The sequence below is a fragment of the Sminthopsis crassicaudata genome, chromosome 3 (genome assembly GCF_048593235.1).
Source record: "Sminthopsis crassicaudata isolate SCR6 chromosome 3, ASM4859323v1, whole genome shotgun sequence".
NCBI classification, from domain to species: Eukaryota; Metazoa; Chordata; class Mammalia; order Dasyuromorphia; family Dasyuridae; genus Sminthopsis; species Sminthopsis crassicaudata.
Window position 1 is genome coordinate 71,560,992 of NC_133619.1, and position 20,258 is coordinate 71,581,249.

The 20,258-nt window shown below is 32.2% G+C and overlaps 1 protein-coding gene and 1 long non-coding RNA gene across 7 annotated transcripts in view; one reads left to right on the plus strand and one right to left on the minus strand.

Annotated features, from left to right (window-relative positions):
* ERBB4 (erb-b2 receptor tyrosine kinase 4) overlaps positions 1-20,258 on the plus strand; it is a 1,327,834-nt gene that overhangs the window by 1,210,469 nt on the left and 97,107 nt on the right. The window lies entirely within an intron of this gene.
* Positions 15,767-19,476, minus strand: LOC141560520 (uncharacterized). The gene is made up of 3 exons (XR_012487738.1): positions 19,389-19,476; positions 19,028-19,117; positions 15,767-16,190 (listed from the first exon to the last, which is right to left on the minus strand). It is a non-coding gene; the product is annotated as an uncharacterized LOC141560520 (long non-coding RNA).

Below are 20,258 nucleotides of genomic sequence, written 5' to 3' on the forward strand. Positions count from 1 at the left end.
TGTTCCCCTAGCAAACCTCAGTTGTTTGTTTTCTCTCTCATCCTAGTACCCCCAATTATTTTGTATTTCTTTTAAATAGGTAACTAATGAGGATGAGTATAAATGTAATACCAAGGGATGACTTACAAGTAAAAATAGTTAACCATAGGCTTATGTAAATTTCCTCCCTCCCTCCCTCCCTTCTTCCCTTCCTCCCTTCCTCCCTATTTTATATTTACTATGTATATCCTATATATATACATAATGTATACATCTCTATTCTCCCATATTGTGCCAAATGAAAGATCTTGCATCCTAAGCGCCCAGTCCAGTATCTGACAATTAGTAGATAATAAATACTATCTGAATTTAATATATGAAGATTGGGCTTAAAATGTCACCCCATTCTTGTTTGTCAGTTTCATTATTTACAATCTAAATTCTTTCAGTTATCTCCTTGAAAATTTTCTCCCTGTCATTATATCCAGAGACAGCAAATTGAAATCCATCAGTAGCTACCAAAGACTGGCAGGTGGTGAATGCACATACACAAATTAAACTCATGTACTGTGTACCCTGCCCCATACAAAGTTCTACAGTAAGGTTAATAGTCGTTTGTTCATCTGCCAGTTGAAAATAGATATTATGGGAAAGGGAGAGGAAGAAGATAATATTTTGATTTGTACTGGTATTTTGTGTTATTATCATTCTCTTTCATAATCTTCTGGGGCTGTCTACTACTGAAGTACTCATACTGACTGTGATTGCTCTACTTGCCCAAATATGTACAAAGAAGAAATACTGAAGAGCAAGTTCTGTTCTCCCATTGAACTCAGAGCCAATATAATATTACCATTTGCCAATAAATGACTGTGTGCTACCTCATACTTCCAGAATAGTGACCTGCATTTATGTAATGATGTTCAGCTAAAGGTTATTAAGCTCTCATGTATTATGTTTTGTATTCTTGCTAATGAGTAAAAGGTCAGTTGTCCTAGAGAGACAAAAGAGGCTATTTTTTTGAAAGATATCACTGTCTTCACTAATATTATGCTTTAGAGACTTGAAAACAGTTTGCAATAGAAGCAGATGCCTGTAAGTTTTCATTATTTGATTTAACAATTGTTTTATTCCAGAGTCAGCTGTCCTCTGTAACTAACTCACCTTGAGTTACTAATGAGGAAATGGACTATGGCTAATAATAATGACTAGTTCATGGGAATTATCTTTTAAATATAAAAGTTAGAATTGTAAAAATAAAAATCATACTTTATCATGAAGTCAGATGTAGACCTTTAGCAATAGTAGAGAAAAGTAATAACATAGCATTCAAGTGTGAAGGTAGAATCAAGATCTGAGATTCTATAGTTTTAATAGAAGAAGGAAGCAATCCATGAAAGTCTTAAAGATTTAGTGGATGAGGACTTTTTTGGCGAATTTTTGAGTTGGAAATGGGAGGTATCTTCTATGTAACTATTTTCTGTTTTAAGAAAAGTGGGCCTTCATCATTGGATTTCATTTTGAATTTGAACTCATAAGTATGAAATTCAACATACAAATACAATTTATGACATTCATAACAGGAGCCCCTAGAAATTTCTGAAGTCTTCAATTAAACACTTCTGAATTGGCAAAGATAAAATGAAAACAAATAGAGAATCAATCATAAATATTTATTAAGGCCTGCTATATATTTTATACTGTCCTGGATACTAAAATTACAAATTCAAAGATTGAAATTATCTTTATTTCTTTTTTAAAAATTATCTCTATTTCTAAGAAGCAAACTTTCCAGTTAAACATGAAGAGATCTAGATCTCTTTCCTTTTCTCCACTTACTTGGTCACCACCACAACTAAGTCTATCAAAATCTATTTGTAATTGGTGCTTAGTTAGTTTCTTCTGTTTCAATCTCTTTTTCCCAATCTATTGTTCCCTATTTTAATCTTTCATTTTCAGTCATTTGTCATGCCTGGTTTTGTGACCCCAAATTGGAGTTTTCTTGGCACACATTTTGGGACTGATTTGCCATTTCCTTCTCCAGTTCAATTTACGGTAAAATGAGGCAAATAGAATCAGTGACTTGCCTAGAGTTACCTAGCTACATCTCAGGCCCATATTTGAACTCGGGAAGATGACTTCAGTCCCGACTCCAAGGACTGGCACTGTATTTCACTGTACCACCTACATACCCCAATATATTCTCTATACAACTCTTAAATCTTTATATTAAGCACATGTCTGCCTATGTCTTTCTCTTATTCAAGAAGCTTCAGTGACTCTATGTTGTCTTTAGAGAAAATGAACTCCTCACCATGCTATTTAAAATCTTTTGTTCCATTCTCTCTTACTAGCACATTGTTCTGCAAATGCACCATGTTTCAATCAAAATGGCTTACTTGCTCATCCCTGATATGTCATTCCATCTTCCTCCTTCATCTCAGCCTTTTCTCAGGTTGCCTCCTATTCTTTAAATCACTTTTTCTCAAGAACTGTATTTTTAAAAATTTTATTGTTATCTTCTATTTATATTTGCTAAATTTTTCTCTTTAATTTATTCCAGAGAAATTTAAGCAAGAAAAAGAGGGAAAGAACAATTAGCAAAACTGATTAAAATATTAAAGATACATATAAAATATTTTAATTAGCATCACTTAATGTGTATATATATATATATATATATATATATATATATATATGTGAATGTGTATACATAGGTATATATACATGTATAGTATGTGTATGTTTGTATGTATGTATACACAATTATATGCAATGATGCAAATTTATAACTTTCTTCACCTTTCTATCTCTGCAAAAATATAGTGCTTGATAGAAGACTTCCCATGATTATTAAGTGGGATTAAGGTGTTTTTTTTTTTTTTTTTTTAGTGAAGCAATTAGGATTAAATGACTTGCTCATGATTACAAAGCTAGTATAAAGTATCTGAAGCTGGATTTGAACTCAGTTTCTCCTGAATCCAGGGCCAGTGCTCTATCTAGCTGCTCTCACAAGGTTGTTTTTTGTAATTTTGTGACATTCCTTTTTTTTATTGTTTTGTGATAATTACACCCACTTAAAATATTGTATTCATTGAGCATTACTTTCTTGGTTCTGCATCATTCATTTCATATCAATTCAAAGATCTTTTCATGCATCCCTGAATTCAGATTATAGTATAGTACTTTTCCTTTATATATGATTATCATATTTGATTTAGTCATTAACCTATTGATAACTACCTAATTTGATCTCAGTTATTTTCTGCCACAAAAATACTCCTAGGAATGTTTCATATGAAATCTTTTTTTTTTTTTTTTTTTTTTTTTTTTTTTTTTTTATCATTGACCTCTTTGGGTTACAGGCTTAGCAAGAGAATCTCTTTACAATGAGTATTGACATTTTATCTACTTAATTTTAAAAATTCCAAATTGTTTTTCAAGAATGTTTGCACTTTTCCAGTGCTATTCGCAAAGTTTTAATGTAGCTATCTTTCTACAATATGTTTAGTTGGTTATTACTGTAAGGATGGAGAAAGTGAGACAAGGTAAAGATTAGAGAATTTTTAATATTTTATTTGGATTTCTGAGAGGAAGAGATTTTCTGGGACCAAAGGATCCATTTTGGTCCCAGGACTGATGTCTCAAAGCATTCAACAGCAGCAGCAGCTTCAGCAGCAGCAAGGAATATGAATTTCCAATGAAATATATATGTTTCAATAGATCAGGTTAGAAAGGGGTGGAGTCCAAGCTCTGGTGAGTCTGGGAATTTCCAGAAAGGGACTATCAATCCAGTTCTGTTGGAATGGGGGTGAGAACATAAATTCTTGATAACTGGGAGTAGTTGATTAGAAACAGAAAGTCTGGAATTTAGAGATAGAGGATACTAATTAGGTATCTGAGAGAGACCATCTGGAGTTTTATCTTTTGGAATGACAGATCTCTATAGCTCTAATTATCTCAGTCCTAATGGTTAGGAAAGGGGGGATTGCCATCAGAGGGATTGAGGCAGAACAATTCAGGGAAACTGAGGTAGAAAAATTAGGGTAACTGAAGCAGGAAATAAAAGAGAACTGTGACACAATATTACTATGCATCATTTTTTGCTAATTTTCTGGATGTGAGGTGAACCTTGATTTTTTTTTTTAAAGTTCATTTTTCTTATTAATAATTTGGATTGTTTTTATATGCTTCTTTAGAATTATAAATTATTTTGTTGTTTATATCCTTTTGCCACTTATCATCTGGTAATTTTTGGTTCTATTTATTTTTATATTAATGTGTGTGTATAAAATGAATGTGTGTAAGAAATATTGTATATTTCTATTTGTAGTGTATGTGTGTATACATATACATACATATATATATATATATATATATACATATATATATATATATATATTTATAATGAATGTATGCAAGTGTACCTGTTTTCAACCAAATTGTTGTCAAATGAATTTGAGGCAAAGATATCTTCCTCCATTTACCTATTTCTTTTCTCATTCTTGATACATTTTCAAAGAAACTTTCCAATTATGTATAATCAAAATTTTCTATTTTATCTTTTGTAATTACCTCTATCCATTATTAAAGAATTCATTTCCTACCCATAAATATGAAAGTTATATAATTGGTTTCTCTTCTAGTTCTTTATAGAATGATTTTAACATTCATGTTCTGTATCTACTTTTGTTATTTTTATATCAAAATGCTGCTGATTTTTGCAGGTTTATTTTGTAGCCTGCTAATTTGCAGAAACTATTAATCATCACCATTAATTTCTTTATTGGTTCCCTAGGATTTCCTAAATAAGTAATCATGTCATCTACAAGGAAGGATATTTTTTTTTGCCTGTATTTATTCCTTTACTTGCTATCTTTTGTCTTATTGTAACTGCTAAGATTTCTACAAAAAATAATCAAATAGGAGTAAGAAGAATGAATTTATTCCTATATTTATTGACTAACTATAAACCATTGCACATGATGTTTTCTTTAGGTTTTAGATAGATTTTTTTTTCACTTTTAAAAATTCCTCTCTAACTATATTCTTTATAGTTTTTAGTACAAATGAGTGTTTTACATACCACCAGCTGGTAAAGTGGATAGAGTACTGGAATCATAAAGACAGGGGTTCAACCCAAACTCAAACACTAAATAGTTATCTGACAGTAGGCAAATTGTTTCACCTCTCTCAGCCTCAGTTTTCTCATCAGTACAAAGAGGATGATAATAACAATATGTAATACTTATAAAGACCTTTACAAATATTAAAGTACTAATTACTGTTTTTATTATTAGTTATAGAATTCACCTGCTTCTTTTGAGATCACTTTGTAGTTTGAGATGTTTTGTTTTTCATTTGATTCGTTATGATTACTATTTACCTAATGTTGAAACATTCTTGCTTCCCTAGTATAATTTCTAAGTTTATCATAATGAATATATTTTGGATAAATTTTTGTAGTCTTTTAAATGGGATTTTATTTAAGATTTTAATATTTGTATTATTGGAATTGATCTAAAGTTCTTTTTTGCCTTATATTTGCTTGTTCAGGTATTAGGGATTTTAGGTCTTCCATCTTTTAAATACTGTGTACCCCTACCTCCCCTCCATACACACTATGCCCATTAGCTTTCAAATACCTGTTTAAGGAGTTTAGACTTTATTCTGTAGGCAGTCAAAAACCACTTAAGTTTTCATGGTTTGGAAAATGACAGGGTTAAGGGCAATTTTTAGAAAATTTAACCTTATGAAATAAAATGGGGAGATTAGTTTAGAGTTAATTTCAATCCTCAGGTAAAGAGATTTAGAGCTGAAAGGAACATTAAAGATGCAACACTCTCGTTTTATAGATGAGCAAACTGAGGCCATGACAGACTTGCTTGCATTAGATTATCTACATAACATTTGAAACTATGATTAGGTTTTGAAAAGTTATAATTGAGAGGACCTAAAACTGATTAGATGAGGGTGGAGTTTGGACAAACAGAAGAGCAGAGACAGAGAGAGCAGAGAAGGCAGGCTTTTTACTGTATCATTCTGAGTTGTTTTCCAAGATGATCACACACACACACACACACACACACACACACGCACACATTTGTATCTGATGATAATCATCTCTAGGGCAGGTGTGGCAAGAGAAGAAAACAATGAATTTTCTAAAAAGAAATTTACACCATACTTTTATAATATATTTATAAGGAACAGCAAGTTTTATATACCAGATTCACAGTTGCATGCAGAATCACCTTATTATTATTTTTATAATGTGTTATGGAAATACTTGTTTTATTCCATAAATAAAAAATAAATAAAATTATGATTTCAGTGTTCATAACCTGTTTGTATTAGGCTCAGAAAAATAAGTAAACGTTGAGAGATGGTGATGATAATTGTGGTCCATTATAAATAGAGTTTAAGGTCTTATCAGGAATGAGGGCAGGGTTAGCTAGCTAACTAACATAGTTAGCTTGTTTCACACAGTGGAAAGAATTCCAAATCTGAAGTCAGGAAGACTTGGAAGGCCTAAAGTCAAGAAGACTCATCTTCCTGAGTTCAGATACTAACTGGCTATGTGATCCTGGGCAAGCCACTTAACTTTGTTTGTCTCACTTCCTCTTCTGTAAAATGAGCTGCAGAAGGAAATCATTTCAGTATCTATGCCAAGAAAATCCGAAATGTAATCATGAAGATTTGGACAAGACTGAAATAGATGAACAACAACAGGAATGTCCAATATATGGAGCATGTATTTGGAAATATGAGATTGGAGCCTAGGAAAAATGCCAAGACTGGAGAAAGAGATTTGATAGTTATCTTCAGAGAGGAGGTAATTGAAGAGAGGAGGTAATTGAAGAGAGAGACATAAATGAGTTTGCCAAACAAAGGTTACAGGAAAAAAAAAAAGTCTAAATATGGGGAAAATAAGATACTGAAATTTGTTCCCTGTTGGGATTTAGCAAGATTGGAATGATAAAACATCTAGAGGTTAGTGATTCTAGAATGGTGGCAGACATATCATGGAAATGATTGCTGATCATGAATCTAAAGCATATTTTCTTACTTCACTGATGAAGTTGAACAATTGTAAAACCAAGACTCATTAATTGAAATATTGAAATAAGCAAAGATGATGTTGGGGTACAGGTTGGACTGCCAGATTTGGAGATTCACTAAGGAAAGGAGAAACATACTCATAGGTGCCTGGAGTAAAGAAAGAGTATTGTAATAGAATGACATGCATTTCAAAGAATAGATTGAGAGAGAAAAGATCTAGAAATGTAAGTAAACTGATCCCTACTTTTATCTTAAGAGTGTGAGTAAAAAGCAGTTTTCATTTTGAGAGGGTTTTGACAGTATTTATTAAACACACAGAGAGAGACAGTTTTGGATTAATTCAGTGAGCTTGCTAAGAAGAATGAAAGGATGATGAGTTATTAAAAAAAAAAAAAAAAAAAAAAAACAGAAAAAGATTTCCAAAAAGTATACATGAAATGGATACTGGAATGACTGAAAAGAGACTGAGAAAGCTTATGGTGGATGTGGGTGAGGATAAGAATATTAGAGGAAGTAGTTGCTTCAGATTTTACCTAACTGAGGTTGTAATTTAGGGTAATAGATATTAAAGCAACAGAAAAGGGACTGAGCTAAGTACTGAGCAGGCAGAATATAGTGAATTGGAGAGTGTGCATCTGTAATCAGTCCCAAGGTTCCAGTTTAAAACAGTGAGAAGACAGTGAATTGAATATGGCTACGTATTTCTTTTTCACTTGCCAGTTGACCTTGTAATTGTTCATCTTTCTGGTTTGTAACGACCATTTAAAAAAAAACTTACTATGTTCCAGATATGATACTAAGCTCTAGGGATATAAAAATATATTAAAAATGGCTTCTGTCCTCAAAAAGCTTACATACAAAAAGCAGGATGCTACTTGTAAAAGGGAGCTAGAAATCAAGTATGTTGGGAGAATAAGAGGTACTCTTGTAGGAGCATGGTGATTAAGTCCTTAGTCAGAAGCACAGACTAAATAGCCTGAGTCCATCTCCAAAATGGAGCTTCTGAAAGGGCCTATCTATAAGATGAATATGGTGGCACATGGCAGAGACATGTTGCAGGGTGAGAAAGCCCTGTGAGATGAGGGGAGTTACAAAGCTAAAGTTGAGGTTAGTGACAAAGTTCTCCGAATCAGGAACACAGAGTTAGGAAGGGAATAAACCTGGCCTTCAAGAACCTATCCCAAAAATGGAGACCATGATAGGACCACATCAATGGAAAGTGTAGACCAGAATGATACAGAATTATAGTAGTGAGAAGGCTAAGAGTTCTGCAAGATCTCTCTCTCTCCCTTTCCACTCTCCCAACTGCCCCTCTCTCCAAATATTCAGGATAGTAGAATAACATTATTATTGCTGTTACTACTACCAATACTATTTTTATAAAATTCTTTATATGTTATAAAATGATTTGCATATGCAATATTAATGTAACTAGTCATTATGATTATGATAAAAAGGAAGATCCTTGAGGGACTCCAAGCAATGGAAAGACAGTTTTATTTTTCTTATCTTAAAAATGATCAGTTAGTTAATGAAATATACACACTTTATTTTGATTTTCCTGTATAGTTTTTAATGAAGCTAATTACAATGGTTTCCACCATGGCACATTGCTGCTGTTCAAATTCTTTCAGTTGTGTCTGACTCCATAATCCCATTTGGGTTTTTTTTTAGCAAAGATATTTCCAAATCCAATTCCAAATATTTTCAATATAAATAAAGAAGAAAATAAAGATAGTTCATTCTCCAGCTATTTTACAGATGAGCAAACGGAGGTAAACATAGTGAAATGACTTGGCCAGGGTCACATAGCTGGTGTTTGAGTTTAGATTTAAATTCAGGAAGATGAGCCTTATTGAGGCTAGAGAGCTTGACCTTCTATCCAATGTGCTAGCAACTGCTAAATATTCTTATTTAAATATCTTAAATGTTTTCACAGGAAGAATTTTTTAAAACCCCAACCTGAGGCTAGGATTATCTTTTGATCAGTGTAGAGAATTGGGGAGGGTTGGGGTTAGTCTGCCCTCTAGTGCCTCTTGAATATTCAAGTGCAAAGAGGATATAGCAATGTCATTTAAGGAATTGAGAATCCTTCCAGAATCTATTATTTTGCCATATATTGTAAAGAAATTACTATGAAGATGATATTTTACATTTGTGGAGCATTTTATACTTTGCAAATTACTTTCATTATAAATAAGAGCACTCATGTCTTTTCAATTTTATTTATCTGAATTGCATAGAATGTTGATCTTTTATGGTAGATTGATTTTTTTACTAGCTTCCCAGAAATGATTGGACAGAAATCATTATAATGTTGGGTTATGACTTAAGTTGTTTGCCTCGTTTTTTTAATTGGATGATTATCAGAATATGAAAGTTATCAGTGACAAAACAGATAGACCTATCAGACTTAAGGATCTTGAAGTTATATAAAAAGATGTAGCAGTGGAATAACAGATAAAGCTGGACTTTCAGTCCGCAAAATTAGGGTGTGGCTTCTGCCTCAGACTAGCTTTATCCATGGGGGAATAACTGACATCTGAGCCTCAGTTTCTAAGTCTATAAAATGGAAATATCATCTCACATGTTGTTTTGAAGATCACATAACAAAGTGTTTTTGAAGTCTTTTGCAAATTTTAATGAACTAGAGAAACATCAGCTATCATTACCATCATCATTATTAATTGCAGAATGATTGAGTCAATATGATGATTTCTGAAACAAACTTCTTTTTCCAAGATAGCTTCATTGAAATTCACTTTTCTTGCTGAGCAGCAGAAAAAATGTTCAATGAATGATATAAAAATGTTCATAGTTAATGATTTAATCCCTACAAGCAAATGGTATTTTTCTATGAAAGTGAGAATATTAATTAGTAATATCAGTTCAGATCTTTTTGCTGAATTCTTGCATAGTAACCCCACTGCAATATAATCAGGGATTTGGGGGCTGTTGCAATCTGGTTGCTACATAGCTGTTGTGTATCAGGATCAGTGTATAGGAGAAGAGATAAAGGGCAGAGAGTAAAAGATTGAGAGGCGAGGGAACGGGCTAGAGAGCAGACAGCTAGCTGCCTCTAAATCTGTGATACCACTTGTGAGTCGGCATCCTTTACAGAGAAGTGGAAACTCTGGAGTAAACCTTTCCTATTCCTTTTGTTTCCAATTTCAGTCTTAAATGGGAATTCTTGACAATATAGATAATAATACCACAATGATCCCTTCTGAATGAGATGTGGTGGAATCCATCTCGTTTACTGAAAAATCTGAAGTACAGAAAAACAATTAATCCTATTATTTCAGAGACAACCATTGAGAATCCTAATTGGAAAAGGGAAGTTCTGATATATACATACATACATACACACACACATATATCTATATCTATATATCTATATCTATATCTATATCTATATCTATATCTATATCTATATCTATATCTATCTATCTATCTATCTATATTTAAAAATCTTTTCATTTTAATAAGTAAGTCACCAGCAAATAAGACATCTTTTGTATTAAATACAAAAGACCTTACTGAAAATGGTAAATATCATGTTGATTTCCACTTTTAAATAAATTTCACATTTTCATATTATTCTGGTAGCATATAAAGAGCAAACTAATGCTAAATCTGAATTGGAGTCAAAATTAATGATATTTTTACCATATGTTCTTCACTTATATTTTACTGAAAAAATATATCTTTTCATAATTTGATAGTGATATATTCATCACTGGAAAAAGAAATAGTTTCTGTTTGGGGTCAGAGGACCTGACTTCAAATTTTAACTCTGACACTTTACCTATGTCATCTTGAACAGATCATTTAAGCCTCCCTTTGCTTCAATTTCCTAATCTGTAAAATAAAGTTTTTAGAATGAATACCTTCTAATATCCCTTCAAGTTTTATATCTTATGATCTTTTTTTAAAACACATATGAAACAGGTGGATGCCCTATTTAGAGATGAAAAAATTGATGCTCTTAAATGAATACTTAATTTTTTATCTCATTTATGTGGATACTTTTACATATCAAGTGAGATAATATTTCTAAAGCACTTAATACAGTGCTTGAGACATAGTAGAAACTTAATAAATGTTTTTTCCCCTTCTTGACATTTTATCTATTGATCACAGTGCGTCCATTCCTATCCATTGCATGCTACTTTTTTCCAAGTTTTCCCATCTTAACACAGAACACAGAGCCCACTCAAGATGGCAAGTTGGGGGTAGAGGGAGATATTCTCCTTTCCTTTTCCCCACTCATGATGAAGGATAGCAGGAAAGTGTGAGAAAATAACTTTAACTTCCTGGCCATTTGGCCAAAAATATGCTTGTGAATGGAACATATATAAGCTTTGGAGGCATTTTATCCTCATACAACATCTGCCTCAGGTTCTATAGCTGCATATTGGCTTTGTAATCAGTTACTGTACCACAGAGCTCTAATAGATGACTAGAAATAAGACAGGAGAGGAGCTCTCACCTTTGTACTAGACTCAAATTACTGTACTGTTGGTGTCTCTAATAATGTCCTTTATTCTCTTCAAGAATATAGCAACAGTTTTAGAAATATGTGTTAATTAAAAACTCAATTTTCAAATATAGTTCCTACTACCATTTATAAAATCAGAATAAGCACTTCTTTCCATTTGAATGTGAACTTTCTGATTGCTGCACTGAACAAAAAAAAAATGAATGAAGCTTTCTTAAAAAAAAAAAAAAAACAGAGCGCTTCTGGAAGGGATTAATTGTTCACTGGAAATGTTTTCTACTTTAACTAGATGCTTAAAATGCACTTGTACTTTGTTCCTTATGTCTCTAAGTAGCTCTTTGCACTCTAGCTCCTTAGCCATCTCTCTTAATAGATATAGGACCTTTAAACTTTATTCTTTTGTGTTACCTTCTCCCCTATGAGGTTTGTATGCTTCCTACTGAGATGGAGTGAGCAACATTTTTGTTCTCTTAGACTACTTCTGTTCTTTAAAAAGGGCTGCTTACTCCTTTGAACTCTACTGAAGTTCAAACTCATGTCACTATTGATATAGCCCCATATGTTGGAAACTGGCAAGATACAACAATTTCTATGAAATCCTATTTAGTAACAACAAATATTGCATTAGCAAATACATTTGCCAATTTTCAAATAACAAGAACTAGGATTCCTAACCAGCTTTGAATCTAAGATCCATGGCTAGACTGGACAACAACCCCATAATGGGACTCTCTTTATTCTTTCAATATAAATAGAGAAGCATGGAGTTGCAATTTATTTTTAAGTCTTCATTGTTTCCATTGAAGCATTTGTAGAGGGAATTTTAGTCAGCTGTGCAATGTGTATGCCCACTCTCACATACTAATATACTGCGGATTACATGGTGGCTGACCTCCTAGTAATTTGATGCAGCCCTCCCAAACTGCCCTCCCTGTTTGGGGAAAGCAAGGCCACTGAAAAGATGCTGAAGCATGACGGGCAGAGCGGCTGCTTGTTTCTTCCTTTGAGAGGGCTGAAGAGAGGAGTTTACCTTCCAGCTCTGTTTGGTCTCATTACATGCAGGATCAGGTCTATGCCGTTCCAGTCCTGTGAACAGAAGCCTCAGCCCAGCTCCTCTGGAGAGATGTCAGCTGCCTCTTCTCAGCTGGCCTACTTGACAGTGAGTGTAGCTCAGACAGCAAGTCCACAACTCCCTGCTTTTACCTTGAGGTTTTGTCTTTTTTATGAAAGAATATAATCTCTATATAGTATATCTATCTATCTATCTATCTATCTATCTATCTATCTATCTATCTATCTATCTAGTTAGCTATCTAGCTATACACACACACACACACACACACACACACACACATATATATATATATATATATATATATATATATACAATTAATTGCTAGGATTTATAAAATATAAACACATATATACAGAGAGAGAGGTTGATAGACATAAATATATATGTTCTGAATTCTCTATATTTAAAGTATGAATAAGAGAGAAAATATAGAAATATACACATAAAAATTTGTAGATAATTTTTTTCAATCTATATATCTTTATATGATCTCTCTATATATATCTTTGTATATCCTAGGAATTAAACTATACATATACACACACATATAAATGTATACATATATGTATACATATATAAATGCATATATACACACACATACACATATATATTGAAAAAAAAAAAAAGAGAGAATTGTTTTCCAAGAAAACTCCCTTTCTGGTTTGTTTTGCTTTGTCATTAACTTGCAGGGTCCAAATACATAGGTGATGGAAAATGTCTGGGGGTAATAAAAAGGTACCAGTGGTATTTTTCTGTTATTTAATATTATCTGCATAACTTTTAATATTTTTTTTATTTTTTAATAAAATCCATTTAATATTTTTAAATAAAATGTTCTTTTTGTTTTTTCAAAATTATTGTTTCTTCTTTTCTTAAAGATTAGCACAGTGCTGCTATTTTTTTTTCTTTCTACACATATCCTCACTTTTCTTCATGGCCTTCTCCTGTAAGAAGGTTATAGGAGAACTCCCTTAGCCATTACTCAGTACTATTCCAGAATGGTTATTAAAAGGTCAAGTTAGAGGTCAAGTATTGTGTCTATCCTGTCTCCCAAGACACCCTCTCTAGCTAGCAACCAAATTCCTCTTCTTGATGGCTTCCAGGTTTTCACATAGAGTGCTATTTGCTAACTATCCTCATCCTTTGAATGTGGTCTCCTCTTTGCTTTATGCATCATGGTCAAAAAGCTTTACCCAAATTAGAATGGTCAGTAATGTTACTTTGTCCTTTCTCTTTTCATAAGAACATTTATTCTTATCTTTTTTTTTTTCACTTAATAGTATTTTTTCCAATTACATGTGAAGGTAGTTTTCAACATTTATTTTTGCAAGATTTGAGTTTTAAATTTTTCTCCTTCCATCTCTTCATCCCTTTCCCCAAGGCAACAATCAATCTGATATAGATTATACATGTATCATGTTACACATTTCCACATTAATCAAGTTGTGAAAAAAGAATCAGAACAAAAGGAGAAAAGCAAGAGAGAAAAAAACACTAAAAAAATGAAAATAGCATGCATTGATCTACATTCAAACCCTAGAGTTCTTTCTCTGGATGTGGACATGATTTTCCATCATAAGTCTTTTGGAATTATCTTGGCTCATTATATTGCTAAGAAGAGCTAAGTTTATCATGGTTGATCATTGCAGAATTCTGCTGATACTATGTACAGCATTCTTATTATACCAACCTCATTCATAAACAATTCATGTGAGTCTTGCCAATTTTTGTCTGAAATCTACCTATTCATTATGTCTTATAACACAATAGCCTTTGATTACTTTCATTACAATTCATAAACTATAGTTTGTTCAGTCATTCCCCAGTTGATAGATATCTCCTCAATTTCTAATTTTTTGCCACCAAAAAAACCTGTTATAAATATTTTTTGCACATATGGATCCCTATTTTAGTGATCTCTTTGAGATAGAAATCTAATAATAATATTGCTGGATCAAAGGACATGCACAGTTTTATTCTAATTTCAGCATATTGCTCTCCAGAATACTTGGATTAGTTCACAACTCCATCAACAATGCATTAGTTTTCCAATTTTCCCTCATTAGACTCTAACATTTAGCATTTTCCTTTTCTGTCTTATTAGCCAATCTGAAATAGTACCTCAGAGTTGTTTTGACATATTCTTTGACTATCATTGGAGAATGACTTGTAGTCTTATAAATTTGATTCAGTTCTTTGTCTAATAAATGAGATATTTATAAGAAACACTGTCTTGAAAAAATATTTTCCAGATTTCTTATTTCCTTCTAATTTTAGTTGCATTGATTTTGTTTGTGCAAAATTATTTTAATTTAATGTAATCAAAATTATCCATTTTGCATTTCATAAAGCTCTGTTTTGTTGGTCATAAATTCTTCCTTTCTCTTAGAATTAGCCATTCCTTACTCATCCTTACTAATTTTCTTATGGTATCACTCTTTTTATCTAATTCATGTACCTATTTTGATCTTTTCTTAGTATGATGTGATCCTATTTTAAGCAAAAGATATCCTGGCATTGTTTTTCTTGCCGTCATTCTTTCTTCAAAAGTGCAGAGTTCAGAAAGTGTCCAGCCCAGGATTTTTCTTGTTCACCATATGTATTTTGTATTGCTAAACATTCTTGTTTTCCTCTTTCTTCATTTTTTTCCTTCAGATTTTTCACTAAAAAAAGTTTCATTTTAGTATGCTGATATACTTTCCATACATATTAATGTTGGTATTTTTATATGTATAATTTTACCCACATTATACAGGAAATTGAGCTTCATAAGAACTAAGTGATTTGCCTAGTCATGCAGCAATAATAATAACTGGACTTAAACCCAAGTTTTCTGACTTCAGATAATATATAGTGATTTATTTCCTTTCATATATGCCTCCTACATGGCTACAAACTCTTTTGACCAAATGTGACCTCACTACTACAGAATTAAGATCTATTGTCTTCCTTCATAATTTCCATGCCTTGAAGTTTCCCATGGCATGTACATATGTCATGTTTATTGAGCCATCACTCAGTGATATAAAGAAATCTATGAAATGAACCCATTAAGATCTTTCCATTTACAATTCATTATATCCTCATGTCTAAGAAAGAATATTCATCTACTTAAATGAGGGCCAAACACAAAAGAAAAGAGAATATAATTTGTTCCATAGGCATTTTAATCAGAACTGTACTAACTTTATATTTTAGTTCTGTTTGAGCTAAATTACAGAAACAAAATTTTACAAATATCTCAATATTTTTCTTGATTCTTTTACTTCTATTAACTACCCTAGTTAATGGAATTTACCTGGACAAATCAAAAACTTCCAGTGAGCTACCAACACACAATATTCTTCAAAAACAGAATGTCTAAGTAAGTAGTTAAGCATTAAATTCTATATTTTGGTTAATTTTTTTTTTGTTGTTGAAAATAGGTGCCAGTAGCCACATAATTAAGTTTAGTTAAACAAATACTAAATTTGGATAGCAGAATAGAAGAATTCTTTAGAAAGGTTTGGTTGGTCTAAGTTCTGCATTGTCTTAAATAAATCACCTTCTTTCTCTGGTCCACAATATCTTCATCTGAAAAAAAAAATGAGGAAGGAAAGAAAAAAGGGGAAAAAAGCATTTATTCAATGACTACTATTTGCTAAGCATTATGTTAATTACTTTGTAAATAATATCTAATTTGATCTATACAATAACCTTGTAAGGTAGTTACTATTATTATCCCCATTTTACAGTTTAGGCAGCTGAGACAGAATTACATAAAATAACTTGTCTGGAATCACATGCCTAGTAAATGTTTGCTGTCAGATATGAACTTGTTTTCCCAGTTCCATTACTCTATTCATGGTGAAAATCGAGTTAGATGGTCTCAAAAGTCCCTTTCTGGTATCATATTATATGATTGTGTAAGTCATAGAATCCCTCTATAATCATGATCAGCTTAAGGACAATTTTGAAAAACTCATACAAATATCATTCCATCACTGGCAGGATTTTCTCCTTTAAAAAATATGGCAGAAAAAAAAAAGATGAATACATGTTACTTACTTGTAGTATGAAGACAACTTTTTAATCTATCACTGAAAGACTTCCAACTCTTACTGCTCGGTAAGTGAGGGCTATTGTCCTCCACAACAATACCAATTCAGGAGGATAGAGAGATTTCATGTAAAGGGTTTGTAAAGTCTCTTTTAAGGGCTTCAGAGTTCTTTCCATTTCAAGTACTTTCTTTTCCCAGAAAATAATAAAATATCTCTTGATGACCACAATGGCTTTAGCCTCTAGCTTCTGACCTTTTTACCAAATGCCAGGAAATAAAGCTTTCTAACAGGACCTGACTTGTACAAAACAAGCGTGACACAAAAACGAATTTGACCTTCGATTATCTGAATGTAGGTTTAGAACTGGATAAGCAATAACTTCAAATTATAGAAACACAGTTTGTTTGCCAGAACACAGTGACTAGACAGTGAAGTCTCTAACACCTTTGAACCATTTACTGCCTTTCACCACTGTTTATCACAATAGTCCCCTTTTTAGTGACAACTATCCTAGGTGACTATAGAAAAAGAGGATATTGTGAAAGTAATAGGATATTTAGTCTATATCGACAATCCTAATAACAGGTCAAGTAGAAACAATTTCTAAAAAAAATCATAATCTTTTTTTTTTGTTGGGGTGGCATGGAAACTTTCATCATATAAGCATATTCTGAGTTATTCTGTCATATAAAATCTGGCATGTCTCACACTATCAATCATGAATCAAGTCAACATATATTTCCTAACTATATTTTATATGCTAGGCATTAAGGATGACATAAGCAAATTAAGAACACTTTCTGTTTTCAAGGAGCTTTATTTCAGTTAGGATATTGCAACGTTAAGGACCTATATGATTAATTGGGAAGGGAAAAATATTTAACAAGTATTGGGATCAGGAAAGGTTTCTCAAAGAATGTGGTATAAGAGGTGAGCCCTGAAGGAAATTAGTGTGCTAAAACAAAAAGGAGAGAGAGGATATTTTGAACAACAGGTACCAGAAATTGAGCTATTTCACAGATTTTTACAGAAGTAACCCGTGTTTCACCATTCAATATGGCAAAGAAAGGAGGAGGAAAAAAATAGAGATGATTTTATAAGTGTGGGGTAGACAACAGAGATTGTGATTTTAAAAGTTCTATAAGCCTCTCCCTCAATTATTTTCTTTGTAAGACTGGTACAAATGAGCACCATGAGAGTTACTCCATCTTGTTATACTATCATCTGCAGAGATTCTTCCATAGATATGTGAATATATTCTTGTTTTTGTTTTAGAACAATGTTTGCCAAAATCTGAATGTTTCTAGCCCACTCTTCAGCTTTATTTAGCCTTTTTTCCAGTGAAGCTTGACTTATCAGGGGAAAATGAATAAAACCTCTACCATCTCAGAGGGTTTTTTTTTTTTTTTTGAGATGATGACACAATTTTGACTTTATGTGTTCAGCAAAACATCTTAAATAAACACTTCTTCAACATAGTCACTAACATAGCTCTTCTATGTCAACTGAAGCAAAATCCTATGATAAAATTCTCCTATTATTAATGCCCAGAAGAGTGAATTCTAGTACCAATCTTTAAGTATCACCTTGCATTCTCAAGCATGGCTGAATAAAAATAGATTGAAAGGTACTAGGTTTTATATAGCTTTCCTTCACTATTTGAATGCTATCTATCAATTCTAAAACTACCCCCAAAGTTATGGATACCACAAATAGTTTCTACTTAGTAAATGCAGAATGATGTAGTTGTCATTTTTTGCAAGTTCCAAATATCCTTCTGAAACCATCCCTGCCTTCTTGATGTTTTCAGTTAGCCTTAGTTTCCTCATCTACAAAATAGGGATAATCATTCTACATTGTACTGGAAACTGTTCTTTCTGATTCAATTAGTCAATTAACCGATGCATATTTATCAAGCTAAGCATGGTTCTACATGCTGAGGATAGAGATACAAGCAGTGGAACAACCCATACTCACAGTAAGATTATATTCTTCTTAATGGATAGATAAAATACACAAACACATATCAACACATATGTAACATACACATATGTGTATATTGTACAGTCATACAAAAATAGTAGTTTATTACTATATTATTGTTATATTAATTTATTAGTTATTTTAGGAGGCTGGTCACAAGTAGTTGTAGGGATCAGGAATGGCTCTTTCCAAAAGTTGATTCCTGAGCTATACCTTAAGGTCTTTGTAACATGAAGATAGCAGGGAGTGCATTCCAAGAATCACCAATGCATACACACACACACACACACACAAAAAGGTATGAAGAGGAGAGACTGAGTATCACTGGTGAGAGGCATATTCCTCTGTTTTCTCATTGTATTACATTATAAAATGAGTCTCCTTTACCTTTCTAAATCCAGAGATGTCTTATGTGTTGTTATATCCTGTACATTCTGTCTTCTGCTTTTCTCATTCTCCACTTTCTTCCATGTGTGTCTATATATACATAAATATATACATATATACATATGTATGCATGCATTATGTGTGTATATATGTATGTATGTATATATATGTATGTATGTATATATATGTATGTATATATATATGTATGTATGTATATATATGTATGTATGTATATATATATGTATGCATGTGTATATGGATGTGTATCCATCTCACTGCCAATTCAATGTAATGGGCATCTCAAATCCAAAGCATAATATAGAATATTTCACTCTAAACCCTCCCTTTCTCTTAACTTCACCATTTTTGTGGAAGGTCCCATCATTTTTTCAGTCTTTCAGATTAATATTTGATTCTTCAATCAATTAACTCCCTTCTTGCCCCCATCCAATCAACTGTCAAGATTTATGAATGTGTTCTCCTCAACTGTCACATCTAGCCTCATCTCTCTATAGTTCTATCACCAACACTCTAATCTAGCAACTCCTGCCCTAAAGCAATAACCTACTAGTTAATCTCATTGTTCTAATCTCTCTTCTAAACTAATCTTTCATAATTCTGCCTAATTGGTATTCCTAAATTATAGTTCTGACCTTGTCTTTCCCCTACTTAGGGATTTACTTTTCCCTTTGGAAAAAAAGAAAATGCTATTGTTTGGCATTTAGAATGCTTCTCTTACTCTATATAAATACATGAACAATAAATGTACAGTATATATAATATATATGTATGATCATTAAATTTTCAATTTCTATGCTTAATACAATCAAGAAGCATTTATTAAAAACCTATGTTTCAAGTAATGTGCTAAACAATACAAAATTAAATGTGGTAGTATTCAAATGAAAGAAAACACTTCTATGTGTGTGTATACACATATCCTGTATGTATATCTCTGTGAACATATTATATTCCTAGTTATACATAAGCCACTTGAAAGCAAAGAGTGTATCACTTTTTATTTGTGTACTATTGCACATTTTACTTTGTAATCTCCAATACAATGTCTAAAACCTGGAAGACTTTTAATAAATGTTTCATGATTGATCATTCAGCATTAATCTTCTATGCTTTTTTCCTCCCTGTTAAGGACTTTAGTCTTTCTGTTAGTTCCGTTTACACAGTAAAACTAGTCAAAAAATCACTACAAAGGAACATAAAGAAAAATGCA